This window comes from Lycium barbarum, chromosome 3 (genome assembly GCF_019175385.1).
Source record: "Lycium barbarum isolate Lr01 chromosome 3, ASM1917538v2, whole genome shotgun sequence".
Classification (NCBI taxonomy): Eukaryota; Viridiplantae; Streptophyta; class Magnoliopsida; order Solanales; family Solanaceae; genus Lycium; species Lycium barbarum.
The window spans coordinates 139,515,948-139,524,983 of NC_083339.1; positions in this window are offsets into that span (position 1 = coordinate 139,515,948).

Consider the following 9,036-nt stretch of genomic DNA (forward strand, 5'->3'; position numbering starts at 1 on the left):
GATAAGATATTCTTACGTGGTAGTTTTTGGCAATTTGGGATGAAGACAAACAGACTAAAAGGCAATGGAAAATGACTTCAGTGACCAAAAATTAAAATGAAAATGACTTCAGTCAATTGATCTTCCATAGTTACATCCTTTTAGAATATCTTATCATAGATCCCCGTTTGTTAGTTATCACATGATTCACATCCAAGACTTTGAGGTTCTTAGCTCTTCTTCGCTTCTTGTAAATGTTTTTTTTTTTTTTTTGTGGCATTAACTTCAACATCAGAAAGTTTATCTATTAAAAAAAAAACGTCCAAATATAAGACCAAGAATATCAACGGCTCTGAGTTTTTAAAATAGTTTCTTCTTAAAAAAATATTAAAAGAAAAAAATAGCTGGAGAAATCGATCACGGATATAAAATAAATACTAACTTAATTCATAAAGTACAAAAGGTACTAAATGATGAATAGGTAAGACACTAAATGATGAATAGGTAAGGCATTGCGTATCTATTGTTTTGTATTAATGTTACTTTTGCTCTCTCAACATTGCATATGTGCATCCTATTTATAGGAGCAACATACAAAGGATTAACATAGTTAATGGACATCCACTACATTGGGATATTTTGGGATATTTATAACACTCCCCCTTGGATGTCCATTAATAGATGATGTACCTCGTTAAAACCTTATTAAAAAAAACTGTGGGAAAAAGTCCTAATGAAGGAAAAAGAGTGCACATATCTAGAAATACGCTTTGAGAGCTGCCTCATTAAAAACCTTACCAAGAAAACCCAATGCGACAAAACTTGGTTAAGGAAAAAAGAGTACAACGCGTATTTCACTCCCCCTGACGAAGACCAAGATTCAGATGTCGGAGTCTTCGCATTCCAATCTTGAATATCATCTTCTCAAGAGTTGAAGTTGGCAAAGATTTAGTGAACAAATTTGCAGGATTGTCACTTGAACGGATTTGTTGCACATCAATATCACCATTCTTCTAGAGATCATGTGTGAAAAATAACTTTGGTGAAATGTGCTTTGTTCTATCTCCTTTTATGAAACCTCCTTTTAATTGAGCTATGCATGCAGCATTATCTTCATATAATACTGTGAGTATTTTTGTATCACACTTCAAGCCACATCTTTCTCTGATGAAATGTATCACTGATCTCAACCACTCACATTCTCTACTTGCTTCATGAATAGCGATTATCTCAGCATGATTTGAAGAAGTAGCAACAATGGACTGCTTGGTCGATCACCATGATATAGCAGTACCTCCGCATGTAAACAGATAGCCCGTTTAAGATCGAGCTTTATGTGGATCATTGTTTTAAAAGGCAGTGTCACGACTCGTCCCGGGGCTCGCCTCGGGGCAGGGCAGTGACAAAACTCCCTGGGGCTAACGTGCGGGGCTTAGTTCCTATGAGGCTTACACCCTAAGCGCCCAACCGTACGCCTTAAACACGCCTAATGCCCAACGCCCAGGGCTCGCCTAACAGTTCTTACACAAATTATATTTTGAATTTCTTAATTAAAATCATTCACCCACATAATTGTTTAACAAAATAATGATACTTAATAGTTTTTCATCTATAGAAATAGAAGATTGGGTGTAACTCATATAACAAATCGTAGTATTGGATATTTACTATTTGAGAACGTCGTGAGGGTGAATATCACTTAATTTAAAAAAAAAAAAAAACACATAGCGGAATTGTACATTTTCACTTGTCATTGGTCATAAGTCCTATGTATCAGAATTATCATATAATTTTATTTTTTGTTCATGAAGAAGTTATGTTTTAATTATAATATTGATAAATTTTATTGATTATTTGCTTATAGGGAGATAAAATGAATAGTATGATAGTAATAGTGTTTTAAGAAACTGTGTTTTTTTCCGTGTTTGAAAGTTAAAATGTTAGAATTGTTTTGCATTTCATAATAGCTTTTATTTCATTGTATTGTTTATACTTGTAAAATTATGTTATATATAATTACAAGTTATAGGCGGTGTATAATGGATTGCTTTGATCATTTTTTTGTGAGGATCAAGCGCGCGCGCGCTCACACACACACACACACACACACACATACATACATACATACATACACACATATACATATACATACATACATATATATATATATATATATATATATATATATTTCATTTATTTACAGTTTTCTTTTCTTTTATTTTTATGTAATTTTACCTATTTAAAAATATTTATTGTAATTATATTATTTTAAGAAATACTAAAAATTAAATACCCATGGGGCTTACGCCCTATACCTCGAGGCTTACGTCTCGTCGAGGCGTATGTAAAACGCCCCGCCTTTTAAAACACTGATGTGGATCAGATAAATAACCTGCATCTGCATAACCAACAAGATCTGTACTACTTTTGTTAGTATAAAACAGACCCATATCGCTAGTTCCCTTCAGGGAGTTCAAAGAAATCTGCCACATCTAGATGCATGGCTCAACATTATCTTCAGAAATAAAATTTGCTTCGGCATCCTTTTCTGCCTTTTTGAGGGAGGCTTGATATAGCTCAACAAGGTGCTTTGGCGTACGACAGGTACGTGACCAGTGCCCTTTTCCTCCACATCGGAAGCATTTATTTTCTGAATTTTTCTTTTGCACAACTTCATGCTTTTCATCCTTCCTTTTACACTGCTGGTGGTGAAGGGTATTATATGGTGCAAAACAAGAATCATGATTAAAATTCCTTCCTCGACCACGACCATGACCACGACTGGGGCCACGACCTCTTCCACGCCTAGAATGGCGAAAATTTGCCTCATTCACTTCAGGGAATGGGGCAGTACCAGTGGGTCGGCTTTCATGATTTTTCATCAGTAATTCATTATGTTGTTCAGCCACTAGAAGATGTGAGATTAGATCAGAATATTTCTTGAACTTCATTTCTCGGTATTGCTGCTGCAGGAGCATACTCGAGGCAGGAAAAGTGGAGAATGTTTTCTCCAGCATATCATCATCAGTAATATTTTCACCACATAATTTCAGTTGAGAAATAATTTTAAACATTGTAGAATTATATGCCTTAACCGATTTAAAATCTTGGAACCTTAAATGGAGCCAATCAAAACGTGTTTGTGGAAGTATGACCATCTTCAGGTGATTATATCTATCTTTCAGGTCATTCCACAGCGTAAGAGGATTTTTAACCGTCAGATATTCCATTTTCAAATTCTCATCAAGATGATGGCGGAGGAATATCATTGCCTTAGCACGGTTTTGGTTTGATGCCTCATTTTTATCTTTGATGGTGTCTTCCAGGCCCATCGCATTAAGGTGAATCTCGGCATCAAGAATCCAAGACATATAGTTATTTCCGAATATATCTAAGGCTACAAATTCACGTCTAGAAAGATTTGTCATTAGTAATGGAAAACAAAGAAATCAATACCTTCGAGGCTTGTAAAGTATTTGCTCAAGATGACAGAGTCTCGTGCTGATAACATGTTATAAACAGCTTGTAGATATTGTCCACTTTGGCGCACCTCACGGCTTTAAAACGCGTATACAAGTAAAGGCTTCAGGCTCAACTTATAAGCACGCACACAATCCCGTGTGCGAGCGATGTGGGAACTTCAAGTTCACAACACACCCCCTCATCGCGAGCATCGTGCTGATAACGTGATATAAAATAAATACTAACTTAATTCATAAAGTACAAAACGTACTAAATGATGAATAGGTAAGACACTAAATGATGAATAGGTAAGACAGTGCGTATCTATTGCTTTGTATTAATGTTACTTCTGCTCTCTTAACATTGCATCTGTGCATCCTATATATAGGAGCAACATACAAAGGATTAACATAGTTAATGGACATCCACTACATTGGAATATTTTGAGATATTTTGGGATATTTATCACATAATTAATTTGTACGGGCTAATGTTTTTTATATGAAGCTCATCATATCTCTGCCATTTTAAATATAGTTGATGCAGTAGTAAGATCTTTAAACAGCTTGGCGCATATAATATAGTATTTATTTTGATAAGAATAAAGTAAAATCCACATAAAGAAAAGAAGATCAATGATGATGTATAATATGTGGAAGATGGTCTGCTTAAAACAAAACTAAATGGAGTGAGTGGGACAAGGAATATGCAGATTGTGCCTTTTATTTTGTAAAAGGACAGATTTGTTTTCGCTGCGCCTCTCTTTTTAGCATCAAAAGAATAGATTATAGGTCGGACAAACTAATTTAACCGTCTTCACCACACCAAATTCAGCACTAAATGGACCCTATACACTAATATAATCCTCCATTCTCTCTCCCCCACAATTGAAACAAAAAAGTGTCATGCATAAACTATTTATAAATCTTCAAAAAAAAAAATGTTAAAAAACGATGGCTTATTCTCTGTTAGACGCGCAATAAGAAATTTTTGGATTCAAATTTGCGATCTTAAGCAATATTATAGTCACCTTTGAGACGACACTGAAGTCTAGCTTATGTTAGGGAAGTCAATATTTTTATCTGAAAATATTATATTTTTACCTATTATACAGAATACATTTATCGATTAAAGGGATTTGAACAAACACCCGACTTTATAGCTCGGCTGGAAAGTTAACCCCCATATATAATTTTTTGAATAATATCGTTGAGGTAAACCAAGTTAAAGTTCAATGATTAGTAACTCGTCCAACATGCATTGTGAGGAGGGGCCCCCATCTCCGTGCTAATTGAATGTCGTGTCAGGAGGTCCTCATCGTGCATCCAGGGAGAGTTTAAATATTTTTCCCCTTATTCACGGATTTGGGAAGTCCGTCTATATTTTAGAAAAACATAAAAGGAATGCATATAAAAGTGAAATAAACTCGAACCCTAAACCTATTAATACTTTTTTATTGTTATTATTTCAATTAATGTGAACAATTGACACATAATAATTGCTACCGCTTAAGGACTAACAACCTTGTTAGTCACGGTTGACGACACCACTTCTTTGATCCATGCCACCAATTGTAGCACCCCTATATGGCCAGTTGACCGCGGTTGTCATCTCATTTTTTTTCCTTTTGGCTCCAGTTGGTCCTAACCGGCACTCATCTTGGATCCACGCCACCCACTTTGAGTTGCGGACTCAAACATTGTTCGACAAATCTATTGTCACAAACTGAACAGTAGAGCTCAATTCAAAAGACTAGACTATTCGATGGCATACAAGTCCATAGAGTCTATAGACTTATAATTACTGTTTTTTCTTAAACAATGAGGACATTTGATACACCACAATTAATGAACAATTGTGGAATTAGAATACCATTCGTGTGGGACTACACTATGGCTGCTTTCACAGAAACGACCAAACGAGACGGAAGTTTTGGGGAAGTTGATGTCACAATTCCCAGTCTGCTAATATAGACTTTGAATCATGACGTCAATTTCCTCCCCACATAAAACATGAGGAGTTCCTGTACTTGCATCAACTTACCTCAGGACAATCTTGTACCTATGTTTCCGTCGAGGTGAAAAATCGTACGTGTACATGTTTCTGTTACGTAAAAGTTATATGATATTCGATGATACTACAATTGCGATAACAGCATGTGAAAATGAAATTTGCGTGTGAAAGTGAAGTGAGGAAGCTGTAGCTATTACAGTGTTGACAATTGCAAAAGAGGAAAGGGAAACACAAATTTAATGGTCTGATAAAAAGCAACATTGACAACCGGTCCACACATGGGCGGAGCCACACATAAACAGTTACGGCCTAATCCATTAACTCACGGCTCAAAACCTATTCAAAAATTAGTTTAATATGTACAAATAACTTATTCAGAATTCAGTAAGCAAAACAAAAAATCTAGTTCAAAACTCATGAACTACAAACCCTGATTTCGCCTCTGCGTCCACAATTGCATTCACGTGATAACATGTTCTAAATTACTGCCAGTAGTACTCTTATCTGTATTTCTCTGCATTCAACCTTCTCCATAATATATACTATGGACCCCTTATAAATTATTAGAGTGTCCTTTTAGTCCCTTCACCCACCCACTTCCATCCCTACAAGTTTTCTCCAACTTTATTTGGTGGGCAGGTTTGGTTGGTTTCAGATCAAACACAAGCTCAGATGTCTACTGTTGCACTTCCCCTGTGAATCATGTCATGGGATCAACTTGATTACTCTATTATTTGCCACTTCTAGTTCTAAAGTCTAACATCAGCAAGTTTCTGAATTGTCTGTTGGTGGAACTTCACAAATGTAACTTCTTTGCACTGTATAAAAGAGCAGGATTCTTTGTCCTGAGAAGTCACTGATGATACTCAATTTGAGAGGTCGGTCTGTAAAAGTGAGATCTTTTGTCGACACAATGTTAATTATTTAGTTAAATTTCTTAAGAAATAGTATTATTAAGCCTTGGCCATATTTTTTTGTGAATATGATGCCTAGGTGTGTCAAATGGATCGGCGTGTTTGGCACAATTTAGAGGGATAAAAAAGAGCTAAGTTAATCAATGAGACTGATCATTGACCCGTCTAGCTGAAATGAGCTGCATCAAAATGGGCTAAATAATGAGCTATAGCTCAACTTGCACAACTCTTATCCAGTTAATTTTCTTGTTTGTTTTCTTATAATTTGTTTAATTACGTAATATAATTTTATTTTATTTTATTTATTTTGGTTGTGTAACATATCAACCAATTTTTTTTTCTTAAAATGTTTTACTAAGGTTTCTCATGGGGTCAATTTGGATAGGTTACATATAAGCCTAGCTAAATGTTAAATTAATGAGCAAATTAAAATGGGTTAGAGTTAATGAATAAACAGTTCATTAAAATGAATGAATAGTTCATTAACCCCTTAACTTGAACAAGTTGGCCAGATGATGTTTCATAAGCTAAAATTATCACACGTGGTGCATAGGATGACAAATTGTCCTTGTCCGCTCATGGATGTGATGCCACTTGACATTTTGCTTTGGGTAGAGTACTTATCCTGTGAAATAAATTGCATGACAGACGAGCAACAAAAAACCAATATGTAATAAACCAATCAGTGTAAGAAATAATTTAGTAAAATCAAAACTAGATTCCTGCTTCTTTTTCTCCTCAGAAAAAAGGACTGTCATCATCAAGGACTACAGAGTAAAGCAATCGAGCTTATCTCAATGAGCAGTCTCCTTTTTTGAATCTCGGCACCTAATTCATAACTAGCACTACATAGTCAAATAAAGGGAACAGAAAAGTCCAAATATTCATACTTTGACAGTTTGACTCCTTTAGAACTTGAAATTTTAAATTTTACAAAGTCAAACTTATTAGGGGAATTCCTCTATATTCACCTACTTAACGCAGCAATGAGAATAAAGGAAAAAGAGTAATATTGGAATGGATATGTGATAGATAATAGATGGAGTCCAAAACTTGGAATCGATCTAAAACTAATAAATGCAATCTAACACATTCATCAAAGAAGAGTTGACAGTTTAACATACATGCTACGACATCCAGTATTGATGAGCCCAAAACTTTTCTAACCCAAAAATAAATTTTTGGAATCAAACTAACCCATTAAAAAAAAAAAAAAATCTAAATAGGCTTTACGCACAGATTCTGTGCGTGAAGTGCCTTTCCCCCAAACCTCAACATTCACTCTTTGGAAATCAAACTCAAATTAAGCTTTTTTCCATACTTTGATCGAAAATTAGTGACGTTTCAAAACCCCGGAATATAAATATTTTATATAGAACTTAATATTTTTTTTCGTGTACAATAATATCGACTCATTACATCAAGTATACATATACATTTAGATCGTCGTTATAGGGTTCTAATTAATATAGGACGTCGCACAAGTTATTATTAATCAACAATAAATACTAAAATAACTAATTATCATTAAATAAATAATACCCAAAAATATATATAATATTAACATAAAATGTACATTTTATTTACAAATATACAATCTCCTAAGGCCTAAGGATCCTCCTAACCCCACCACCTTCACTATCATGAGGATCCTCTCTCCTCCTCTTAATGACAGGATGATTTATGGCATGATCATCCATTCTTCAGGCCCTGGGTGAAAATATGCTTCCTGTGGGAGACGGCGGCGGTCTCCACCTGAGTATCCTCAGTAGATGCCTCAGGAGATGACTCAATCGAAGGAGACTGGACCACAGGAGCAGAACAATGAACCTGAAATAACATATAAACAATTAATTTAGACTTATCATAAACTAAACATGAAATAACATATAACAATTATTTAATAAATTATTTCTTTGTAAAAAAACAAACCTGTATGTCGACGGCCTCCTGAGATGGCTGGTCAGAGGGCTCCTTAGCTGGCTCCTCAACGATCTCCTGAGCGCTACCTGGAGCTGTAGTTGGAGGTGGAGACGGGTCAATCTGAACGGGCTGAGACAGGTCCACAGGCACAGAAGAATTAACCTATAATACATGTAAATAATTTAGTTTAGATTAATAAAATAAATAATTAATACATTATTTTATTGTAAAAAACAAACATGTGTGTCAACGGGCTCCTGCGATGGCATGTGAGAGGGCTCCTGAGCGGCCCGCGGAGCCGGAGATGCAGATGGTGCTGTAGGCCCGACTGTAGAACGAAGAAAGTAGTCATCGAAAATAATATTCAAGTCCTCATCTCCGCCTCCCATATGTAGATCACCAACTGGCACCTGTGGAAATGATGACCAAGGATCATAATGTGGGACCATCTCTGGCGTATATCCAGGTCTCTGTGAAGTCGACGGCCTGGAAGAAGAAGTCGACGGGATATCTGTAGCCGACGGAGCCTGACGGGATATATCGTCAGGCTCATTTACTAGACCTCTGCCAGCCCAACCACCTCTGCCAGCCAGATCACCTCTGTCAGCCCGTCCACCTCTATCAGCCTGCCCACCTCTATCAGCCCTACCTGTTGACACCCAATTTTGTCCCTCTTTTATTTAATTTACTCGGGTTTCTAAATTTATTGACGAGCTAAATACTTTATTTTCACTACTATTATTTT